This window comes from Giraffa tippelskirchi, chromosome 2, assembly GCF_054371585.1.
Source record: "Giraffa tippelskirchi isolate mGirTip1 chromosome 2, T2T-mGirTip1v1.2.pri, whole genome shotgun sequence".
In the NCBI taxonomy this organism is placed as follows: domain Eukaryota; kingdom Metazoa; phylum Chordata; class Mammalia; order Artiodactyla; family Giraffidae; genus Giraffa; species Giraffa tippelskirchi.
In genome coordinates this window covers 129,870,154-129,895,327 of record NC_137276.1, presented here as the reverse complement: position 1 = coordinate 129,895,327, position 25,174 = coordinate 129,870,154, and the positions used below count along the sequence as shown (strand labels likewise).

Genomic DNA, 25,174 nt, shown 5'->3' with positions numbered 1-25,174 from the left:
GCAAACGGTTTCCACGTACACCATCCTGGTAGAGAACTAGTTAGTTAGATATTTTGGTTGGCCCATCAATAGAAAGACATCAAAAGAGCTATGAAAGGACAGGTGTCCATAATTCTAGTGAAAGGATTGGCTGGATACCAATACAAACTCCAGATTTTATATGTTCATGTTTTATACACATATTATGTATATATTTTATATGTGTATGTAATGAGGCTTCCCAGGCGGTACAGTGGTAAAGAATCCGCCTGCCAACCCAGGAGACTCGAGTTTGATTCCTGGGTCAGAAAGATCCCCTGGAATAGGAAATGGCAACCCACTCCAATATTCTTGCCTGGAAAATTCCATGGACAGAGGAACCTGGTGGGCTACGGTCCATGGGGTTGCAGAGAGTCAGACATGGCTGACCGACTGAGCATGCACACAACGCGTGTGTATATAATATGTATATATCTTGTGTACAAATACATTTTTAAGAGCAATACATGGAGCAATATAGAATCACATTATTCTGCCCCATCCTTCCCAAGGTGGATTGTTTCAGAGTCGAGAGGTCAACCAGATGTACAGGGATGGAGCATTGCTAATTTTCCTAGGAAAGGACTGGCATTAACATGGCCAGCCTCATAAGAATGTGTGCATATTGTTGTTTTCTATTGCTTTCTATTTTACTTTCCTTTCTCTCCTCAGAGTGTGATCAGGAGGGAACAGAGTTCTAGGAGCACAAAAAGCAGAAAAGGACAGGTAGAGTCTCTCTCTCATCCTGCCAGGGTCAGGGTGGGGGCCTCTCTGCAGCTTTAAAGACTAGCTAGGTAGGCAAGGCCTTCAGGGGCTTTCTAAGAGTCTTTCCCCTGATCTCATGACCATGCTTACCGTGTGCTTAGTTGGAACCTTCTCCCCACTGCTAATAATATGCCTTGTATTATGTAATAATGTAGTAATACAGCCCCTTTCAGAGCACTAGTATTCATATCATCTCATCTGAAACTGACAGAAGCCCTTGTTCTGTGCTTTCTTTTTACAGATGCAGCCCAGATCTCCACACTTTAAAAGACTTCTGCATTGAACAAGCCTGTGTGACTTGGCCAGGAAACCACAGGGAGATGAATATGCCAATACACATAGAAATGGGGCTCCTTTTTTTTCATAAAGAAAACAGGCTTCATTTTTCCCTAGTGCTATTGAAACTAAATGCTTGAACCTGTTTTTATATGCAGAAATATCCCCAGTTCAAAAAGAAATTAAGTTAATTCAAGAAGCAAATGTCTACCTACAGGTATCTGAAACAAAGGTGGCCAGGTAACCCAGATTTCAAAGGAAAAATCCCAATTGCTAATGTTTAGTAATTGTATAGCTGATTTCATATAAATATAAGTTGCTAAATTTCTTTGAATTTTGCCTCAATAAAGATGTGTTGTGTGCCACTAAATGTGAGACACAAATCATAAAATGATTTATTATCAGATTTTATGTCCTAACTTTTGTTTTTGAAAAATGGAGTCACCATTCTTAAAGGAAAACAGTATCAGCCTTCAAATTAGTGTCCTAAAGTAGACTGACCCCAAACTGACTTCATCAGGAACCAGATTGGTATAAGGCAGGGCTCTATCTCCAGACCATGGCAAAACTCAATGATGGACACAACCATCAAAGCAGTGTGAGGCTGAACCTCATAGGGACTGGTCCAGAGCTCCTTACCCGGCCTGTGCCTTCCAAGGAGGATTGCTTCCAGATATGAGACATAAGCCAGACTTACAGGTGTAAAGAGATAGAACCCACGGCTATCAGAACAAAAGGGATGAGGGGTTAACAGATCACTGTGGTAAGGCCATTTGTCCATTATACTCAAGAATACCAGACTTTTCTTTTTTTAATTTTTAGAATTTTAAACTTGTTCCTAAATTTTTAAACAAGTTCTTAAACTTGTTAGAATTATGTGTGAGATAAAAATAAGTTGGCTCTCATAAGAAAGAATGCCATTTTACTATTTGTAGCAACATGGATGAACTTGGAGTGGAATAAGTCAAAGACAAATACTGTATGGTATCGCTTATATGTGGAATCTAAACAATACAGCAAAGTAGTGAATATAACAAACAAAAAAAAAGAAGCAGATTCACAGATAGAGAGAACAAACTAGTGGTTACCAGTGGGGAAGGGCAATAAGGGGTGGAAGAGTGGGAGGTACAAACTGTTGTGTAGTCTCAAGAATGGATTATACAACATGTGAAATATTGCAAATATTTTATAATAACTGTAAATGGAAAGTAACCTTTAAAAATTGTATTAAATGTTTAATTTTTTTAATTTTTAAAAATTTAGAAGTTTTCCAAGTGATTACAAAAAAAAAGTTGGCTCTGAGTGAAAATATGAGAATCACTACAGTGAGGAAGGTATGTAAACTTCAGGGCAAAGCCATGAAATAGATCTTTCTTTTGGCTACTCTGACACCTTTCCAACTTCATATTTTCTGCTTGTTCCTGATCAGTAATTTCATGGTAGATAAACTGTTGTTATAATTAACTGAAAATACATATAAAGCATAGATGCATGAAGTTGTAGCTTCTTTACATTTATTGGTTAGGCATTTATATATATATATATATATGTATATATATAAATTTTCAGGCATACAGCATTATGCTTTGACATCTTTATACACTAAAAAGTGATCAACACAATAGACCACAAGTCTTGTTACTATCCATCACCAAACAGCTGACCTCCTTCAGCCATTTTACCCATTCCCAATCCCCTTCCCTTCCAGTAACCATTAATCTGATCTCTGAGTTTGTTTTTGTCTTGTTTGTTCATTTGTTTTATTTTTAGGTTTCACATATGATTGAAATCATATGGCATTTGTCTTTTTCTGTCTGACTTATTTCACTTAGAATAACTTCAAGGTCCATCCATGTTGTTGTTAATGGCAGGATTTCATACCTGTTTTATGGCTGAGTAGTATTCTACTGTGTATGTATACCACATCTTCTTTATTCCTTCATCCATTGATGGACACTTAGGTTGTTTCCATAGCTTGGGTATTGTAAATAATGCTTCAATGAACACAGGAATGTATATATCTTGTCAAATGAATGTTTTTGTGTTCTTTGGATAAATACCCAGAAGTGGAATAGCTAGGCTGTATGATAGTTCTTTTCCAGTAGTCATGTATGGATGTGAGAGTTTGACGGTGAAGAAACCTGAGCGCCAAAGAGTTGATGCTTTTGAACTGTGGTGTTGGAGAAGACTCTTGAGAGTCCCTTGGACAGCAAGCAGATCCAACCAGTCCATGCTAAAGGAGATCAGTCCTGGGTGTTCATTGGAAGGACTGATGTTGAAGATGAAACTCCAATACTTTGGCCACCTCATGTGAAGAGTTGACTCATTGGAAAAGACCCTAATGCTGGGAAGGATTGGGGGCAGGAGGAGAAGGGGATGACAGAGGATGAGATGGCTGGATGGCATCACTGACTCGATGGACATGGGTTTGGGTAGAGTCCGGGAGTTGGTGGTGGACAGGGAGGCCTGGTGTGCTGGGATTCACGGGGTCGCAAAGAGTCGGACACGACTGAGCGACTGAACTGAACTGATGATAGTGCTATTTTAATTTTTTGAGAAATCACCATACTGTTTTCTACAGTGGCTGCACCAATTTTCAGTCCTGCCAACCACAGATGAGGGTTCCCTTTTCTCCACACCTTCTATAACATATGTTATTTCTTGCTTTTTCAGTGATAGCCATCCTAACAGGTGTGAAGTGATATCTTATTGTGGTATTGGTTGGTGTTTCGTTGATAATTAGTGACATTGAACATCTTTTCATGTGCCTGTTGGCCATCTGTATGTCTTCCTGGAAGAAAAAAATATCTATTCGTATCTGCTGCCTATTTTTTAATTAGATTTTTGTTGTTGTTGAGTTTATGAGTGAGTTGGGCATTGTCTTAGCATCCGCAGAAGGCAGGAGGAAGCTGATGTCTCATGAAGCAGGAGAAGTTGAGGCACCGCTATGTTGAATGCTATCTGGCACTCGAACTTGTAGGGAAAATAACCTTCAATTTAAAGCTATTGCATGAAAATCATACTAACATTAAAACTTTAGGTACCCAATTTTAGTTGAATCAGGTATTTTTGGCCAGAAACTATCAAGAGCAAATCACCAAAGAGACTATTTCTTGGGATTCAACCAATCACTCAAGATCCTTAATGCATATGGCTCCTCTCAAGGGCCATCATTCTCTCCTGTGGTGCTCCTTTGGGAGACTACATAAAAAACTGATTGCGTAGCTAGGAAACTCTCTTTTGTGGTTTGGAGGAAAATATGCATTATGAAAAATAGTCATTTATTTTTTAAGTAGCTTTGACTTCAAAGATATGACTGGTAAAAACAGTAGATAAATCACATTGGAGGAGAAAAAGAAAATAGGTTATCATTTCCCAAACCGAGCTCCTCTGTGTAATAGTGTCCCCTGAGATGTTGATTGGTGTTTAGTGAAAAATAAGAAAGGGATCCCTTGTGGCTGTTTTGAGCAAATTGTCACCCTCTTGGAGATTTGTAATGCACATCAGCACTTTAATGGTTTTGAGAAGACCTGTAGATAGTATTTAATCCACATATTCAATCAACAATACTTATCATATATTTCTTGTGTGTCAGGTACTTTCTGAGCTTCCCTGGTGGTTCAGCGGTAAAAGAATTTGCCCTGCCAGTGCAGGAGACTGGGTTGGGAAGATTCCCCTGGAGAAATAAATGACAACCCATGCCTGAAGAATCCCATGGACAGAGGAGCCTGGCAGGCTATAGCCCATGTGGTCCCAAAGAGCAGAACATGACTGAGCGACTAAATAACAACAACGAGTACTTTGTAGGTACTGGGACAGGGTGATCAACTTAGCCCCAATAGTCCCCCTACTTACATCTGACCCTGCAATCCTGATGTTAGTGTAATCCACTAACAGGGCTTGTTGCTAAGAATGCCATTTATGAGACTTTGGCTGCGTCTTCCTGAGCTTATGTGAGCCTCCAGCCAACAGGACTTGGAGGCTTCCTCCCTCTTGAGAATACAAACTTCTTCAGGGAGCTAAACGGTGGAGCTGACTGATAAGATTGGGTGGGATTTGCCCATAGACTGTCAACTACGAAACCGAAGATGAGGTGGTAAATGAACTTGGGCTGAAACAAAAAACAAAACCAAAATTTCAGGACAACTGAGTCATCCATCCAGAGGCCCTGTGGAGACTCCAGGTTTGAGGCAACAGAATGGTATCTTAGGAAATCAGACTCAAGTGGGAGGGCTTGAATCCAAATGTGAGAGAAGCCAACAGTTCTTGAAATCTTTGAGGCCTGTTTATCATCATTTTTATAAGGCACCTATGAACTTGGCCAAGGGAAAGGAGGGGACTTTTAAGGACAGAAGTGATAGCTGAGAGAATGTGACTACTCATATGAAATCTTGTATTTTACTAATGATCTCATATTCTGTTCAACAGGGGTCAATGGTTGTATGGCAGCTCCTTTGAAAAATGATAGCTAAAAAGATAAAGTCATAGGATCAGTGACAAGTATGTGTGGCCTTGAAACACAAACTCCCAGATTCTCTGCATAGCTTTGGGAGCAGAAGATAACAGTTGGGGAAGGGTTACAGGACTGCGTGGCTAGTTATGTGTATTTTCTCCTTTTTCCCCTGTGGATTTGAAAAGACCTTACTCACATCTTCCACATAACTTTTAATATATCTGATGACTGTTATCAAGTGCCCTGCTCTGCAAAGCCTCACCAGCTTCCCCAGGCTTTTCTTCTTCAGTCTATTTATTCAGACTAAAAAATGACCTCAATTTCTGTAGCCTTCCCACATAATGATCACTTTTCCAGCCCATTTATCATTTTCATTGATCACCAAAGAGTCTCTTGGTTTCCAAACTTATTTGGAATCCAGACTTCCCCAGAAATGGTCCATTCAAGTTCATCTGCATCTCCTGTCAGAGCCCAGGGCCTGGGTGGAGTCCAAACCCCATCTGAGATGAGGTGTTAGAGGTGAGAAGATGTGATTCTGGGAGCGATATTTATTTTACACACATCTCTAAAAATAACTGCTAGTTTCTTGCTTGAGAAAGGTTGTTCAATCAACACATGGTTATATTTACATGTCAAGTTTTCATCAGCCTTTTCACAATGGCCTTTCAAGGGAAAAGACTGATGGGAACTTTTGAACACTAGGACCTCATTTCTTTCTGAGGGTCTTCTGAGGATGGAGCCCAGGCAGACCCAGAACACTATGCTCCTGAATCATTACTTTATGGGACGTCCCTTTGGGTTCAGTGATTGAGAATCCACCTTGCAATGCAGGAGACATGGGTTCCATCCCTGGTCAGGAACTAAGATTCCCACATGCTATGGGGAAACTAGAAAGCCCATGAGCCACAGCAAAGACTCAGCACAGCCGCTCCCCCTCCCCCCAAAGATTTCCTTAGTGGCGCAGTAGATAGGAGTCCCAATCTATCTACTGCCAATGCAGGAGGTGAGGGTTTGGTCTCTGGTCTGGGAAGATTCCATGTGCTGAGGAGTGGCTGGGTCATTGCGCCACAGCTGTTGAGCTCGTGTTCTGGAGCCTTCAAGCTGAACTACTGAACCCAAAGTGCTGGAGCTGTCAAAGCCTTAGTGCCTGGAGCCTGTGCTCCACAGCAGGGGAGGCCACAAGGATGAGAGCCTCCTGCACTGCAATGAAGAGTGGCCCCCCTCTTGCCGCAACTAGAGAAAACATGGGCACAGTACAGAAATAAAGTTTAAAAAAAAAAAGGAATTATCTCTTTCTGTCTTGGAGACCTGCCTCATGAAACCCTCCTTCCTGCATAGCAAGAGGAAATTCCGCTCACCCTGACTCCACTCAAATTTGTGGGATTTTTCCTTTTCCTCTTTCTGAGGTCTTTCTTCCAACCAACCCACTCCGTGTTGGCATCTCTTCTTTATTTTGGTTTCTCAGATAAGTGCGGGTCCTGCTCTTACGGGGGCCCCCACCCCCACCCCATGAGCTCACAGGTCTCCGCCTCTCTCACTTCTCTCACCGTTACTGCTAAGCCCTGTGGGGTTTTTAAACACTCCGTGTTGAGCAATGAGACTCTATCAGGGTGGTTTGTTGTGAGAGTAATGCTGTTTCTGGTGAAAAGGCTCAGTATTTTGGTCTTGCTAGTCATACCTGCTTGAGGCCAAGAGAAAATGAAAGTTCCTGTTTACCCTTTTATGAGAAACGCCCACAAATGCCTCAGACCTCTTCCTCAAAGGCCCCGCTCTGGTTCCCTCTGGTGTTCACTTTCGAGAGGGAATCCCTGGCCTTTACGAACTGGCTTCAGTGAAGAGCTTCTACCCTTTGAACATGAGTTAGGAGTCTCATTTTCCAAGAGCTGTGGCTGACTGAGATCTCTGAATCCCTCTTTAGAATTCAGCCCAGTCAGGTCCCAGGGCTTTTCAGTCATAGTCGAGCTCAGTCAAAATGTCCAACCTTTACTCAAGCCAGAGCTCTGACCCTCCTCTCTGCGGAAGCTTAGTATTCAAATAAAGCATTTCTGAGGAAGTGACATATGAGCTGAAGGGCCAGGTCACTTGAATCATGGCCAGAGGAATGAGAAAGGGTCAGCCAGACTTACTCTTGCTTACATAAAATCCAATCAAGGCCTCGATTGTCTTCATAAATCCAACTTCGACCTTGGTCTACAGCTCTCTGTAATCTCTCCAGCCTTTCTTCACATTCCATGACCATCCTCCCCACATATTCTTCACAACATTGATTTCTCAAAAGCCAAAGGCTTCCTCTTGTGAGGCCTCTGCCTATGTTCTTCTCTCTACCTCGAATATTTTTAAAAAAGATTTATTTATTTTTTGGCTGTGGTGAGTCTTCATTGCTGTGTGTGGGCTTTTTCTGTTGTAGTGAGTGGGGGCTACTTTTCTTTGTGGTGCAAAGGCTTCTCATTGTAGTGGCTTCTCTTGTTGCAGAGTACAGGCTCTACAGCATGAGGGTTCAGTAGTTACGGCTCCTGAACTCTAGAGCACAGGATCAGTAGTTGTGTGGGGTATGGGCTTTGTTGCTCTGCTTAGTTCAGCTCAGTTCAGTTCAGTTCAGTTCAGTAGCTCACTCTTGTCTGACTCTTTGCAACCCCATGGACTGCAGAACGCCAGGCCTCCCTGTCCATCACCAATTTCTGGAGCTTATTCAAACTCATGTCCGTCATGTTGGTGATGCCCTCCAACCATCTCATCCTCTGTCATCCCCTTCTCCTCCCACCTTCAATCTTTCCCAGCATCAGGGTCTTTACAAGTGAGTCAGTTCTTCGCATCAGGTGGCCAAAGTATTGGAGTTTCAGCTTCAGCATCGGTCCTTCTGATGAATATTCAGGACTGATTTCCTTTACGATTGACTGGTTTGATCTTCTTGCAGTCCAAGGGATCCTCAAGAGTCTTCTCCAACACTGCAGTTCAAAAGCATCAATTCTTTGGCACTCAGCTTTCTTTATAGTCCAACCCTCACATCCATACACGACTACTGGAAAACCATAGCTTTGACTAGATGGACCTTTGTTGGCAAAGTAATGTCTCTGCTTTTTAATATGCTGTCTAGGTTGGTCATAACTTTCCTTCCAAGGAGTAAGCGTCTTTTAATTTCACGGCTGCAATCACCATCTGCAGTGATTTTGGAGCCCCCAAAAATAAAGTCAGCCACTGTTTCCACTGTTTCCCCATCTATTTGCCATGAAGTGATGGGACCTGATGCTATGATCTTCATTTTCTGAATGTTGAGTTTTAAGCCAACTTTTTCGCTCTCCTCTTTGACTTCCATCAAGAGGCTCTTTAGTTCTGCTTCACTTTCTGCCATAAGGGTGGTGTCATCTGCATATCTGAGGTTATTGATATTTCTCCCAGCAAACTTGATTCCAGCTTGTGCTTCATCCAGCCCAGTGGTTTTCATGATGCACTCTGTATATAAGTTAAATAAGCATGGGTGACAATATACAGCCTTGATGTACTCCTTTCTCTATTTGGAACCAGTCTGTTGTTTCATGTCCAGTTCTAACTGTTGCTTCTTGACCTGCATACAGGTTTTTCAGGAGGCAGGTCAGGTGGTCTGGTATCCCCATCTCTTTCAGAATTATCCACAGTTTGTTGTGATCCACACAGTCAAAGGCTTTAGTGTAGTCAATAAAGCAAAAGTAGATGTTTTTCTGGAACTCTCTTACTTTTTCGATGATCCAATGGATGTTGGCAATTTGATCTCTTGTTCCTCTGCCTTTTCTAAATCCAACTTGAACATGTGGAAGTTCACAGTTCACGTACTGTTGAAGCCTGGCTTGGAGAATTTTGAGCATTATTTTACGAGCGTGTGAGATGAGTGCAATTGTATGGTAGTTTGAGCGTTGTTTGGCATTGCCTTTCTTTGGGATTGGAATGAAAACTGACCTTTTCCAGTCCTGTGGCCACTGCTGAGTTTTCCAGATTTGCTGGCATATTGAGTGCAGCACTTTCACAGCATCATCTTTTAGGATTTGAAATAGCTCAACTGGAATTCCATCACATCCACTAGCTTTGTTCGTAGTGATGCTTCCTAAGGCCCACTTGACTTTGCATTCCAGGATGTCTGCCTCTAGATGAGTGATCACACCATCATGATTATCTGGGTCGTGAAGATCTTTTTTGTATAATTCTGTGTATTCTTGCCATCTCTTCTTAATATCTTCTGCTTCTGTTAGGTCCATACCATTTCTGTCCTATATTGTGCCCATAATTGCATGAAATATTCCCTTGGTATCTCTAATTTTGTTGAAGAGATCTATAGTCTTTCCCATTCTATTGTTCTCCTCTATTTCTTTGCACTGATCATTGCGGAAGGCTTTCTTATCTCTCCCTGCTATTCTTTGGAAATTTGCATTCAAATGGGTATATCTTTCATTTTCTCCTTTGCTTTTCACTTCTGTTCCTTTCACAGCTATTTGTAAGGCCTCCTCAGACAGCTGTTTTGCCTTTTTGCATTTCTTTTTCTTGGAGATGGTCTTGATCCCTGCTTCCTGTACAATGTCATGAACCTCTGTCCATAGTTCTTCAGGCACTCTTTCTGTCAGATCTAATCCCTTGAATCTATTTCTCACTTCCACTGTATAATCATAAGGGATTTGATTTAGGTCATACCTAAATGGTCTAGTGGTTTTCCCTACTTTCTTCAATTTAAGTCTGAATTTGGAAATAAGGAGTTCAGAATCTGAGCCAGTCAGCTCCCAGTCTTGTTTTTGCTGGCTATATAGAGCTTCTCCTTTGGCTGCAAAGAATATAATCAATCTGATTTCAGTGTTGACCATCTGGTGATGTCCATGTGTAGAGTCTTCTCTTGTGTTGTTGGAAGAGAGTGTTTGCTATGACCAGTGTGTTCTCTTGGCAAAACTCTGTTGGCCTTTGACCTGCTTCATTCTGTACTCCAAGGCCAAATTTGCCTGTTAACTCCAGGTGTTTCTTGATTTCCTACTTTTGCAATCCAGTCCCCTATAATGAAAAGGATATCTTGAGCTTCCTTGGTGGCTCAGATGGTAAAGAATCTGCTTAGTTAACCTTTGCTAATTCTTCAGGTCTTAGATTAGATATTTCTTCTTTCAGGAAGCCTTCCCTGACCACCCAGTTGAAGCTATGTTCTGTAGCCCTGTACTTGTTAGTCCTTGTGATTGCTTGTGTCCCCAATGGACTGCAAGTTCCTTAAAGACGGGGGTCATATTTGCCTTATTCACTCCTTGATCTCTGACGCTGAGCACAATGCCTGGCAGATAGTAAAAGCTCAGTAAGTATGGGAACAATGATGGCTTGAAAGCAATTGTGAGACCCTGAAAGCAGCTGCAGAGTTTGGAGTCTTTTCAGACCAGTTCCCCTGTACTGCAGGAGTATGAGAGGGGCTGATGCTGATGCAGCTGGGACCTGGAAACATCAGCACTGGGGAAACCAAAGTCTGTTCTTCTCTGGTAGCAGGAAGGAGCTGTGAAAATGTACTGATGTGCGGGAAGAGAGTGTCTCTGCAACCATGAATCGAGGCTGGCAGGCTTGAGGCTTCTATCTGGATGCCACAGGTCTGCTCTGCCCAGCGCCAGCTGGAGTGCTTGGCCTGGCAGCCTGCTGCAGGAGGCTTTGATGCCACATTTCACAAGCCGCCTGAATCCAATCAGCAGATCTGTCTCAACACATCTGTTGACGTTCTTCCTCTGAAATATCAGCCCTCACTGAATACTGATGATTTGTCCTTTCAAAGTCAGGTCAAGGGCAAAGGAGGCCAAAGGATTTGAGAGAGAAGGGTGGAGAGGGCTTAGTTGGGAGGGAGGCTGGAAGTACTGTTTGCTTGGTCTCCATTGCCTTGGGGCTTTTCTGTGTGACCAGAGATGCTGGGACCCCGCTCCAGTACTCTTTTGCCTCGAAAATCCCATGGACGGAGAAGCCTGGCAGGCTTCAGTCCATGGGGTCGCTGAGTCAGACATGACTGAGCAACTTCACTTTCACTTTTCCCTTTCATGCATTGGATAAGGAAATGGCAACCCACTTCAGTGTTCTTGCCTGGAGAATCCCAGGGAAAGGGGAACCTGGTGGGCTACTGTCTATGGGGTCGCACAGAGTCGGACACGACTGAAGCTACTTAGCAGCAGCAGCAGAGATGCTGGGAAACCAACCAGTCCAGCATGACTAAGGTCTGGAAAATATAGCAGGGGACAAACTCCTCTCTGGTGTGTCCTCAGAGTTGTCACTGATAGCATCTTCGCTGTCTGACTCAAGACAGGGCCAGATCTGGCCTGCCAGTTGACTGGGGGAACATCCTCACTGATGTGGGGAGAAGGCTTGCAGCCTGGCAGAGGGGCCAGCATCCTACTCCCTGCTCAGTAAGGCAGGTTCAGAGTGTGGATGCTGAAGCTAGACTATCTGGACGTGAAGCCAAGCTCTGCAGTTTCTTCCTGGCTATGTGATCTTAGGGCTTCCCTTGTGGCTCGGTGATAAAGAATTTGCCAGCCAATGCAGGAGATGCAAGAGATGCAGGTTTGATCCCTGGGTCAGGAAGATTCCCTGGAGTTAGAAATGGGAACCCACTCTAGTATTCCTGCCTGGGAAATCCCATGGACAGAGGAGCCTGGTGGGCTACAGTCCATGGCGTTGCAGAATTGGACACAACTGAGCACAAACATGTGATCTTAGGTACATTACTTGAAAGTTCATTTTTTGTTTTGTACCTATTTCACATTTTATTTTCTGTCTTCCTAACATCCATTTTATTTTGTATTATGTATAAAAATATGGAATGCTTCAAGAATTTGCATGTCATCCTTGCACAGGCACCATAATAATCTACTCTGTATCTGAACAGAGCAGGACCTGATGGTCCTTGGGCCCCCACCCTGTCCTCTGCCTGCCTTTTGCTGTGGAAAACTTTAGTCAAAGAGTAAGTTTAATCAGAGAAATGAGGACATGTGAAAAAGTGGAAGTGTTAGTCACTTAGTCACATCTGATTCTTTGCAACCCTATGGACTGTAAGCCTACCACACTCCTCTGTCCATGGGATTTCCCAGGCAAGAATACTGGAGTGGGTTGCCATTCCCTTCTCCAGGGAATCTTCTCAATGCAGAGGACATGTGAAAACAAAGGAAAACGTCAGAGGAGACCAAACAATAATAATGTACTCATTAAGATAGTCAAGGACCTCCAGTTCCTTCTCAAAGGCTATAGATAATATTCTGGCCCATATCCTGTGAGCTGCCTTATAGATACTGAAACCCCAGGTGGAAGAAGTTAACTACCTGATGACCAGACTGTATCCACGACATAAACTGCCACAATTCCAAGAATTGGCCTCAAAGAAATGGGAACACATGGACCCTGGAACTGAAGATTAACTGTACCTGAAACAATCAAGTTGACACTGTTCAGACCACTGATGACCAGTTTGAAGGTGACTGTCAGAGTCTACTGTGCTGCTTCTGCATGTAGTCTCCCTACCCCACCCCACTTCCAGCATCTGAAATAAAGCAAACTTTCCTTTCCACCAACCTGGCCTGTTTATTGGCTTTTGAACAGCAAGAAACCAGACACCACACACCTTGTGGTTACATCTCATTCCGATTTTAGTATATGTGCTGTCCAAGTGAGCACCTATTTCATGGTTTTAAAGTCCTTAGAATACTGCCTGACACCTAGTAAATATGGAAACAGCATTTTCACTTGTAAAATTGGAGAACTGGACCCAGTGAACTCTGAGAATCCTTTCAATATAAAATTCATAACCACTAACATTGTAAATCAACTATAGTCAATATAAAATTAAAAAAAAAAAAAACCTCATAACCTGCCTGAGTTCACGTCCTAACTCCACCGTATGGGATTTCTCAAGGCCAGGGACTGGCCATACCTGGGTCAACTTTGTCGGCTCCAAAGGGCCTGGGACAGTGCCTGACACATAGTAGGTACTCAGGACATTTTGAATGTGTGCATGAATTGTTTGGTGGCGATCCTATAAAGAGGAGTAAAGACTTGTTATGGGGACTTCCCTGGTGGTTCAGTGGTTAGGACTCTGTGCTGCCAAACGCAGGGGAGCGGGTTTGACTCCTGGTTGGGGAACTAAGATCCCACATACTGCTCTATGTGGCCAAAAGATAAAAAAATAAAATAAAGATTAAAAGAAGACTTGTTATGAAGCATAAGTGCTGCTCTAACAGCTGGACTTACTGTCCAGGAAGGGTCCTTCACGAAGGTGATGAGGCCCCCTGTCCTAACAGCTGGTTTTGTGGTCTTGAGGCGCTTTGAAGCCATGAAGAAAAGAGAATCAGAATTCGGGGAACACAGAGAAAAATAAATTTGTGAGGAAACTCACAGTACTCATGGTCTGGGCTTTGGAACAGGGAAACTGGCTCCAGCTGACCTGGAACCCAGCTGTCCAGCAAAATGGTAAAACTAGTGGCCCTGCTCTCCTCTATTGTGTGCCTTGGGGCAGAGCACGTGCTATGTCTGACAACCAGTTTCAATAAACTAGTCAATGAATGTTAAAGCATTTCTCACAATATGGAGAGAAGGAATGGCTGTGTGCATGCTCAGTTGCTTCAGTCCATGTCTGACTCTGCAACCCTATGAACTGTAGCCCACCAGGCTCCTCTGTCCATGGGATTCTCCAGGCAGGAATCCTAGAGTGGGTTGCTGTGCCCTCCTGCAGGGGATCTTCCCGACCCAGGGATTGAACCCACATCTCTTGCATCTTCTGCATCGCAGGTGGATTCTTGACCCTCTGAGTCACCTGGGAAGCCCAGAGATGGCTAGTTGTTTTTCAGTTGCTCAGTCGTGTCTGACTCTTGGTGACTCCATGGACTGTAGCACGCCGAGCTTCCCTGTCTTTTCCCAGGGATGGCTAAATGCATGTCTCAATATATTATCTCTTCCTTTCTAAGGAAGTCAAATTATGTAACTTCTTCACAGAAATGTTTAGTTACGGAAGTGCTTTGAACATACCTTCCCATTCGCAGAACATCCCTGCAGGGCAGAACCCTTCCTTCTGTCAGTCTTGGAGATTTGATTCAGAGTGGTTGCTAAGACCATCCAACTAGTTGATCTCAGATTTGCAGACTGTGAATCTTGTTGTTTTTCTCTCTCCTTTGCCTCCCAGCGTGTGCAACTCCAGACTAACATGAGACCTTTGGGATGACTGAATAAGGAAGAAATCTGGAGAACGTATATGTAGGGTGCTTGTGATTATGGCTCCAACATTCAAGCTGGCACCACTGCTACTGTTTACCGGAGACAGAGCACGAGGACCCAGAGCTGGCTGGCACAGCTGAGAACACTGGAAGGTGTTCGGGTCACCCATGGGTGAGGCACTTAAGAGGGTGCTGGGTACTGAGACAAGGTAGATGTTGAGATCACAGTAGGGAAGTTCTTCTATAGGAGGGAAAGCACTTGTTCTCCAGCTTGTTGCAAGATCTTGATATTTAATGCCTTCATAAAGAAAAACGTCACTATATCACAAATTTGTTTCACGAATGTATTTCCCAAATGTTTCTCAATATAGTTTCTTTTGTAATGCTGTGTATTTTATTTTATGCATTTAAAAACCTTAAAGCAATCTATACTTTTACCAGGCTATCAAATGATGCAAAATAGGTTAAGAATTCATGAGCTGGAGGGAGATTTATGTGAAACTAACCATGTTTAAGCTTCAAGGTCTCTCATTTTACCATGCTTTTCTGGACTCTGTTCCTAAACTTCTATTTGTCACTTTATTATTTTTTTAAATGACTCCAACATTTGTACATGTTTCACACTCCACAGTACAAAACTTTTATCCACAAAGCATTGAGCTTGGTAGTGGGCACATGGTAGGCATTCAATAGCAATTTTTGGTTAATGGGTTCTGGGAAATTTATTATTCTTTTGGTATTAAATCCACTGTGGTTTATTATACTTACTGATGTTCAGATTTTGATCCTTTTTTTGGCCAGTAAGAACCTCTTCAATTTGGCTTGTTGTTTAGTCACTAAGTTATGTCCAACTCTTATGTGATGCCATGTACTATAGACCACTAGACTCCTCTGTGCATGGGATTCTCCAGGCAAGATTACTGGAGTGGGTTGCCATTTCCTTCTCCATGGGATCTTCCTGACCCAGGGATTAAACCTTCATCTCCTGCATTGCAGGCAGATTCCTGACCACTGAGCCATCAGGAGGCGCCTCAATTTGGTAACTGGGTCCTTTTATAAAATTGTATTTTATAGAAATATAAAATGCACACAGAAAGTGTACCTACCATTCAGAGTATAGCTCACTGAATTTTCACAAATTTGGTCCTGGGAAATTTAAATCATCCTCAAACTGTATTTGGAAATCTTGCAGACCACAGCTTGATCTCTTCCACTCTCTGTGAGGGCTAAGGTGTGGGTGGTTGGGGTAAGGACTGACTGCAAAAGTGAGCTTGGAGGGCTGTGGGACGAGAAAAAAAAATTGAGACGGAGAGAAAGTGCTGGAGGAGAATGTGTTCAATTGCTTCTCATTTGGGGCCTCTAGCAGTGCAGACGTAGGTGTCTCTAGAGTGTATCCTCTCAAGTTTTGAAGGAAGATTTGAGAACTTGGTTTGAGGATATGAAGCCCAGCATGAGCAGAGAGATCTTTTACATTTCTTCACAAAGTCTTCACCAGGCTACTCCATACTCTGTGCCAAGCATTGTCCAGGTGCTCAGGGGCTATAAAGTTGATGCAGGTATAGTCCCTGACCTTGAGGAACTCCCACTTACTGGGCGCTATAGTCAGGATTTGAACCCAGGCCTTCTGACTCCCTGTTCTGTGTTCTAAATTAACACTATGTTGTCCAGTTAGAAAATACACAAGTCAGCCTGGAGCAATCAAGAAAGGTTTCTGAGAAGAGGTATCATTTTTGAGCTGAGTTGAATTCAGTAAGTGAACAAAGAAGGAAGCCTGTTCTAGGGAAACTGAACAATATGTTCAAAGGCTAAAAGGTGTAAGGAAAGAAAGGCACATTCAGTCTGTTCAGTCGCTCAGTCGTGTCTGACTGTTTGTGACCCCATGAATCCCAGCACGCCAGGCCTCCCTGTCCATCACCAACTCCCAGAGTTTACCCAAACTCATGTCCATCGAGTCAGTGATGCCATCCTACCATCTCATCCTCTGTCGTTCCCTTCTCCTCCTGCCCCCAATCCTTCCCAGCATCAGGGTCTTTTCCAATGAGTCAACTCTTCGCATGAGGTGGCCAAAGTATTGGAGTTTCAGCTTCAACATCAGTCCTTCTAATGAACACCCAGGACTGATCTCCTTTAGGATGGACAGGTTGGATCTCCTTGCAGTCCAAGGGGCTCTCAAGAGTCTTCTCCAACATCACAGTTCAAAAGCATCAATTCTGTAGTACTCAGCTTTCTTTATAGGCCAACTCTCACATCCACACATGACCACTGGAAAAACCAAAGCTTTGACTAGATGGACCTTTGCTGGCAAAGTAATGTCTCTGCTTTTTAATATGCTGTCTAGGTTGGTCATAATTTTCCTTCCAAGGAGCAAGTGTCTTTTTATTTCATGGCTGCAGTCACCATCTGCGTGACTTTGTAGCACAAGAAAATAAAGTCTGTCACTGTTTCCATTGTTTCCCCGTCTATTTGCCATGAAGTGATGGGACCAGATGCCATGATCTTAATTTTCTGAATGTTGAGTTTTAAGCCAACTTCTTCACTCTCTTCTTTCATCAAGAGGCTCTTTAGTTCTTCTTTGCTTTCTGCCATAAGGGTGGTGTCATCTGCATATCTAAGGTTATTGATAATCCTGCCAACAATCTTGATTCCAGCTTGTGCTTCCTTCAGCCTGGCATTTTGCATGATGTACTCTGAATATAAGTTAAATAAGTAGGGTGGCAGTATACAGCCTTGATGTACTCCTTTCCCTATTTGGAACCAGTCTGTTGTTGCATGTCCAGTTCTAACTGTTGCTTCTTGACCTGCATACAGATTTCTCAGGAGGTAGGTCAGGTGGTCTGGTATTCCCACCTCTTTCAGAATTTTCCACAGTTTGTTGTGACCACACAGTCAAAGGCTTTGGCGTAGTCAATAAAGCAAAAGTAGATGTTTTTCTGGAACTCTCTTACTTTTTCGATGATCCAGTGGATGTTGGCAATTTGATCTCTTGTTCCTCTGCGTTTTCTAAATCCAACTTGAACATGTGGAAGTTCACAGTTCACGTATTGTTGAACACTGTCTTGGAGAATCTTAAGGATTACTTTGCTAGTGTGTGAAATGAGTGCAATTGTGCAGTAGTTTGAACATTCTTTGGCATTGCCTTTATTTGAGATTGGAATGAACACTGACATTTTCCAGTCCTGTGGCCACTGCTGAGTTTTCCAAATATTCTGGCATATTGAGTGCAGCACTTTCACAGCATCATCTTTTAGGATTTGAAATAGCTCAACTGGAATTCCATCACCTCCACTAGCTTTGTTCGTAGAGATGCTTCCTAAGGCCCACTTGACTTTGCATTCCAGGATGTCTGGCTCTAGGTGAGTGACCACACCATTGTGGTTATCTGGGTCATGAAAGATCTTTTTGTATGGGTCTTCTGTGATTCTTGCCACCTCTTCTTAATATCTTCTGCTTCTGTTAGGTCCATACCATTTCTGTCCTTTATTGTGCCCATCTTTGCATGAAATTTTCCTTTTGTATCTCTAATTTTCTTGAAGAGATCTATAGTCTTTCCCATTCTATTGCTTTCTCCTATTTCTTTGCATTGATCACTGAGGAAGGCTTTCTTATCTCTCCTTGCTGTCCCTTGGAACCTTGCAAATAGGTATATCTTCCCTTTTCTCCTTTGCCTTTAGCTTCTCTTCTTTTCTCAGCTATTTGTAAGACCTCCTCAGACAACCATTTTGCCTTTTTGCATTTCTTTTTCTTGGGGATGATCTTGATCCCTGCCTCCTGTACAATGTCACGAACTTCATTCTATAGTTCTTCAGGCACTCTGTCAGATCTGATCACTTGAATCTGTTTGTTACTTCCACCATATAATTGTAAGGGATTTGATTTAGGTCATACCTAAATGGTCTAGTGGCTTTCCCTACTTTCTTCAATTTAAGTCTGAATTTGGCAATAAGGAGTTCAGGATCTGAGCCAAAGTCAGCTCTTGGTCTTGTTTTTGCTGACTGTACAGAGCTTCTCCACCTTTGGCTGCAAAGAATATAATCAATCTGATTTCAGTGTTGACCATCTTGTGATGTCCATGTGTAGAGTCTTCTCTTGTGTTGTTAGAAGAGGGTATTTGCTAAGAACCAGTGCATTCTCTTGGCAAAACTCTGTTAGCCTTTGACCTGCTTCATTCTGTACTCCAAGGCCAAATTTGCCCATTACTCCAGGTAGCTCTTGACTTCCTACTTTTGCATTCCAGTCCCCTATAATGAAAAGGACATCTTTCTTTGGGTGTTAATTCTAGAAGGTCTTGTAGGTCTTCATAGAACTGTTTAACTTCAGTTTCTTCAGCATTACTGGTAGGGGCATAGACTTGGATTACTGTGATATTGAATGGTTTGCCACACAGAGATCATTCTGTCATTTCTGAGATCGCATCCAAGTACTACATTTCAGACTCTTGTTGACTATGAGGGCTACTCCATTTATTCTAAGGGATTCTTGCCCACAGTAGTAGATATAATGGTCATCTGAATTAAATTCACCCATTCCAGTCCATTTTAGTTCACTGATTCCTAAAATGCTGATGTTCACTCTTGCCACCTCCTGTTTGACCACTTTCAATTTGCCTTGATTCATAGACCTAACATTTCAGATTCCTATGCAATATTGCTCTTTACAGCATTGGACTTTACTTCCATCACCAATCATATGCACAGCTGTGTGTTGTTTTTGCTTTGGCTCCATCTCTTCATCCTTTTTGGAGTTATTTCTCCATTCTTTTCAGGTAACATATTGGGCACCTACCAACCTGGGGAGTTCATCTTTCAGTGTCCTTTCTTTTTGCCTTTTCATACTGTTCATGGGGTTCTCAAGGCAAGAATACTGAAGTAGTTTGCCATTCCCTTCTCCAGTGGACCACATTTTGTCAGAACTCTCTGCCATGACCTGACCATTTTGGGTGGCCCTAGACAGTATGGCTCATAGTTTCATTGAGTCAGACAAGGCTGTGGTCCATGTGATCTGTTTGGTTAGTTTACTGTGATTGTGGTTTTCATTCTGTCTGCCCTCTGATGGATAAGGACAGACCCTCCTTACACCCCTTAAAAAACAGCTTCTCGTTGCCCTTGGAACAAGATCCAAGCTCCTCATGGTGGCCATTGGAGTCCCAGCCCATCTCCAGGAATCTCAGACTTAGTTTACTTACCCTGCTGTTTGCAGGCCCTGGCCAGCTGGCCCTCTGATGGTTTCTGGCACTTGCCAGATTCTTCCTGACCAATTATTTTGACTTCTATTTCCTCTTCCTAGAACACCCTTCCCTGAGGGGTTCTGGTCACCTACTTTTCGTCCACTTTTCAGCCTAAATATAATTTTTAGTGAGGCCTCCATGTACCTCTGAAGGTTATTCTTTATCACAGCACATGGTGTCTTTCTGTCATAGTTCATTAAAAATAAAAATAATAGAGACTTCCCTCGTGGTCCAGGGATTAAGAGTCTGTCTTTCAGTGCAGGGGACACAGGTTCCATCCCTGGTCAGGGAACTAAGTATGATCCTACCTATCATGGGGCAACTAAACCCAGGTGCCCCATCTACTGAGCCTGCAGCTACTGAACTTGTGCTCTGCAACCAGAGAGCCACACACTGTAGGACAGATCCTGTGTGATGCAACGGAGATCTCATGTGCTGCGACTAAGACCCAACAGAGTCAAACAAATTAATTAATGAAAAAAATGAGTTAAAAATGCATGATCTTTCCCATCTAAATTTGGTTTATTATGCTTACTTATTTGAGGTCTGTCCTGTCCTGAGAGAATGACCATCCTTCACTGTGGTGCCCCTCGACCTCCCACAGGGGCTGGAGACTGGAGAACTCAATAAGCATTCGTCGAGAAAGTGATCAAATGAATAAATCAGTGTAATTTACTCTTTCAGAGCAAGACTTCTTTCTTGTCTCTCTCTCTCCTTCTAATAAGGGAGGTGATGCTGAGTGGAAAAACAAAACACACCAGCTTATTCCCCCCTAGTCTCCTCTTTTTCCTTGGCCAAACTTCACTTACTGGTTATGAAGATGAATTTCTGATGCTATTTTTTTCCCTAAGACACTCTTCGATGTGCTGACTGCTGAGGCCTAAGGTGACAGCTTTTCGTCAAGTCTAAGAGGTGTTGCCTGCCCCTGCCAGTCAGAAAACAACACCAAATCAGAGCAAGACAGCAGAAACGAAGTCATCGCTCCGTGCAAATCCCAGAGTAGAAGGGACCGGAGAGCCCTTCTCAGGCTCAGCCCCTTCATTGTATAAATGAGCAAACTGAAGCCTCAAGAAGTCAAGGAACAAAATCTTGTCCTGTTTCTCCTGAATGTTCCCCCATTGCCACCTCTGCTTGCCCCTAGTAAGAGCCTGGATCTGCATCATCGTCTTGTGGTCTGTTCTGATAGGGATGCGGAGGGCTGTGTTGTCAACAGCCTGCTTGTCCTTCTTGAGCATTTAAGGATGCTTGACATCTTGGAGAGTCGTCCACAAATTTGGTTCCATTTCCATGAATTTAATGAGGCTTTATTTTCGTTCTCAACCCAAGTCATGCCCTAGGGGTTAATGAGCTTTCTAACTCTGTGACTTGCAGTGTAGGTGTACAACTTTTCTTCATGAATCTTTAATTTACTTCTTGCAAGATCTGAGGCAGGGACACTGCGGGCAACTTGAGAGTCTCACATGACTCGAGTGTCTCATGGACCTGCAGGTATGCTCTGTTGAACTCCCACAACTAAGTTGAATTAGTTGTCAAGATTAAAAATTGGGTAATTTTATATAATAATCTGAGATTACAGCCTCTCCTGGAAAATATAAATACCCAGAAGTTCTGGGCCACAGTCCTTCATGGTAACAGTTGACTGGAACTGGGGAGAGGTTGCCTCACGTAGACCTGGGGACACTCCCTCATTTAAAGCAGAGTCACCCCTACTCTCAGCTGTCTTACATACAGCTGGCTTCATTCATTTATTTTACCTGCTCAGCTGTTAATTTTTTTTTTTTTTGAGTGTGCAACCCCTAGAATAGCTTTCCCACAGAATTCTGGACCCCGAGATCTACTATCATGGTCATGATGGTGTAGACCTTCACACAAAATGTCCCCGCCTTGGTCTTTCCAGGGTGAAAACAGTTCTCAGGACCAGGGCTGGTGCTCTGCACTGGTGTATGGTTATTAGGTGCTTTCCCCAGAACAACTGTGAAATCTACAGCAAGAGTTAGTCCAGAGAGGTTTAGGGGAAGGATGCAGGAGAAACTCAAGATAAGGTGTTAACTATTTTAAATTAGGAAAAGGACAGGTTCAGAGAGATCCCCCCCCTGCCCCGCCCCACCCCGCCATACTCATTTACTGAATTTTTTTAAAGGTCTTACTATATTCCTGGTACAAAGAGCTAAAAATATAGGTCATTCCCATCCACTTTCTACCATTACTATCTGCTTATGGTTCTCCCACTCTTCTGAAGTAGCTCTCTCAAAGGGCATTTACAGTCTCTGCCACGGACTGAATTGTTCCCCCAGCCACCCACCCAAATTTACATTTTGAAGCCTTAGCCTCCCATGTGATGGTATTGGAGATGGAGCCTTTGGGAGGTAATTATGTTTAGGTGGGGTCATGACGGTAGGCCACCAGATTGGTGAGTTTCTAAGAAGAGATGCTAGAGAGCCCCCCTGCCCACACCCACACACTGCTCTGCTGGGTGAGAAGACAGGGAGAAGAGAGCTGTCTGCAAACCAAGAAAGAGCTTTCACTAGAACCTCACCATACTAGCACCCTGCCCTTGGACTTCTAGCCTTCAGAATTGAGAGAAAATAAATTTGTGTTGCTAAACCACTCACCTATGATATTTTGTTAATTTGGGTATTCTGCAGCCCAAGCTGACTGAGAAAGAGGGAAGTTCCATCCTTGATCTTATCCCTTTTGCTCTGATGCTTTTTTTCCTGGGAAATTTCATCTTTTTCTAATGGTTTCAAACTCTTTCCTGAGCTCTAAACCCATATCTCCATTCCTCTGTGTGTGTGTGTGTGTGTGTGTGTGTGTGTGTGTGTGTTTGTGTGTGAAGTTGAGTTGTGTCCGACTCTTTGAGACCCTATGGACTATAGCCTGCAAGGCTCCTCTATCCATGGGATTCGTCAGGCAAGAATACTGGAGTGGGTTGCCACGCCCTCCTCCAGGGGATATTCTCGATCCAGGGAATGAATCCGTGTCTCTTATATCTCCTGAGCTGGCAAGCAGGTTCTTTACCACTAGTGCCACCCGAGAAGCCCAACACCAACATCTCCACTCACAGACATGTAAAACCACAAAGACTCAAATAAACCACTGCACTGCTGCCCATGAATTGATCTCCCTCCTATGATTTTGCTTATTCTTGTCACCATTGAATCTATCTTTCAAACTAGAAACTTGAAGTCATATGTGATATATTCATTAGATGGTTGTTTTCTGAGCACTTACTACGTGCCAGGAATTGGTTTAAATGCCAAGGATACAGTAAGGTGTAAATTTCCCTGTCCTCACGGGGCTGCCATTCTTGGGAGCTGCTTCTGTCCCCACGTCATGCTGGTCTCCATGTCCTTGGTGCTTAAAACCTCTTCAATCTGACCCTCCCCATTGCCCTGTCCCTCACCCCTACTGCTTTCCTCATACTCTCGTCACCTCTTACCTAGATGCTTCATGGCTTCCTAACTGGCCCCTGATACCAATCCACTGCCACTAGCCACCAGGTTGACCTAGAAAAAAAAGATCAAGACTACTCCACAGCCAAAGACTCTATCTCCCTTTTCGCCAAGGAAAGGAACCCTTTTGTTTGGCTTAAGTCACATTTTCCTTTCTGATTTGGCTTCTTCTTACTTCTCTAGCATTTTCCCTATGAAGTATGCAATAAATATGGACTAGTACTTATGGTGTAAATAATCAAGGTGAACTTTTTACCTTTCCCCAAACACATCAGTTTCTTTCCTGATGTTTCATTATGCTTCCATTCACTGTTCCCTCGACCAGCAGGGTCCTTCCCTTGCTTCTTCTTGGCCTGAAGTTTGAAGAGCCAGTTCTTTTTTTTTTTTTTTTTTTAATTATTTTGGCTGTGCTGGGTCTTTGTTGCAGCACGCGGAGTTCTCTAGTTGAGGGTATGGGCTTAGTTGTGGCATGGAGGATCTTAGTTCCCCAGCCAGGGATCGAACCTGTCCTGCCTGCACTGGGAGCACCAGGGAAGTTCCTTGAAGAGCCAGTTCTGATGCTATGTTCTTTCTGAAACTTTCTTAATTTTTCAAGGTTGTTTTCAAGGCTAGTTGCACCTATGCCTTTCCTCTTCCCTTCCAAACTCCCGCAGAACTCTGTAGGTGTACCATTGAGATACTTTTTGAATTCTACCCTTATTATCTGTCTATCTGCTTTGAGGACAGGATCTATGTCTACTTCTAAATCTCAATACCTACATTTGCCACATCATTCCTAAAGATGCAATCTCCCATCTCAAAGAAGTTTTCCCCTGCTAGGGAAGCCAGATCTGGGTGCACACACCTGGGAGTCCATGGTCAATGCTGTATAATGTGAGATTTGTTCCTAAGTATCTGGAAGTGTTTGCTGATTTGTGAGGAGGAACTTTTTTTCATTACACTTTTTAATTCGTTTCTTCTGGTGTGTTCCACAGGACTGTGCATTAGTTTCCCATGGCTGCCGTAACAAATTTCTGAAAGCTTGACGGCTTAAGACAACAGGAATCTAATTGGTACCACCGGGTGGAGATGAAGCTGTGCACGGGGCTGCTCTCCCTCCAGAGGCCCTACGAAGGATCAGTTCCTCAACTCTCCCAGTTTCTGGTGGTTGCTGGTGTTCCTTGATTTGTGGTTGCATCATTCTAATCTTCAGGGTCAGTCTTCACATCCTCCTCTGCTTTGTCTTCATATTGCCTTCTCCTGTGTGTATGTGTGACCTCCCTTCTGTGATATAAGAGATTGTATTCAAGATCTACCTAATAGTTCAGGATCAAATCTCCACCCCAAGACCATTAATTTAATCACATATGCAAAAATCCTTCTCCAAGTAAGACATTTATTAATTTCCAAGGATTAGGACCTGATATTACTGGGACCCATTACTAGGCCTACTAAAGAATGTTTCAATTTTGGTGTGTTAAACTTGGATTCAGAAATTTTAGTGTTTTTCTGAAGAGTCACCTTTTCTTATACAGGCAATTAACAATTTTCTGTTTTCCTACTGATTCAAAGAATTTTTTTCTCCTGACTGTGTCATGTGGCATGAGTATCAGAGCTCCCTGATCAGAGACTGAACCTGCACCCCCTCCATTGGAAGGTGAAATCTTAACCTCTGGACAACCAGAAAAGTTTCTCAAAGAATTTTATTCTTCCTTTCCATTTTCTCTCCCACTTTCTGTGCACTTCCTTCTTTGCATTCTTCTTTTTCTTCTTTTCTTTTTTACTTTGGTCTTATTTTCTTATTTTTAAATAATTCAAATAATTTCCAAATAATTCTTTT

At 43.0% G+C, this 25,174-nt stretch overlaps 1 long non-coding RNA gene and 1 pseudogene across 4 annotated transcripts in view; one reads left to right on the top strand and one right to left on the bottom strand.

Annotated features, from left to right (window-relative positions):
• The window catches only part of LOC145538526 (uncharacterized), a 93,011-nt gene that overhangs the window by 59,013 nt on the left and 8,824 nt on the right, over positions 1 to 25,174 (top strand). For 2 of the 4 annotated variants that reach the window (XR_014076978.1, XR_014076979.1), the window contains 2 exons: positions 691 to 744; positions 1,025 to 1,429. This is a non-coding gene — a long non-coding RNA (uncharacterized LOC145538526). Of the gene's footprint in view, positions 1 to 690; positions 745 to 1,024; positions 1,430 to 2,322; positions 2,394 to 4,654; positions 4,863 to 14,648; positions 14,852 to 24,329; positions 24,549 to 25,174 lie in introns of those variants that run through there. The other 2 variants (XR_014076977.1, XR_014076980.1) reach the window with 2 other exon arrangements.
• Positions 12,289 to 12,384, bottom strand: LOC145540010 (U6 spliceosomal RNA; annotated as a pseudogene).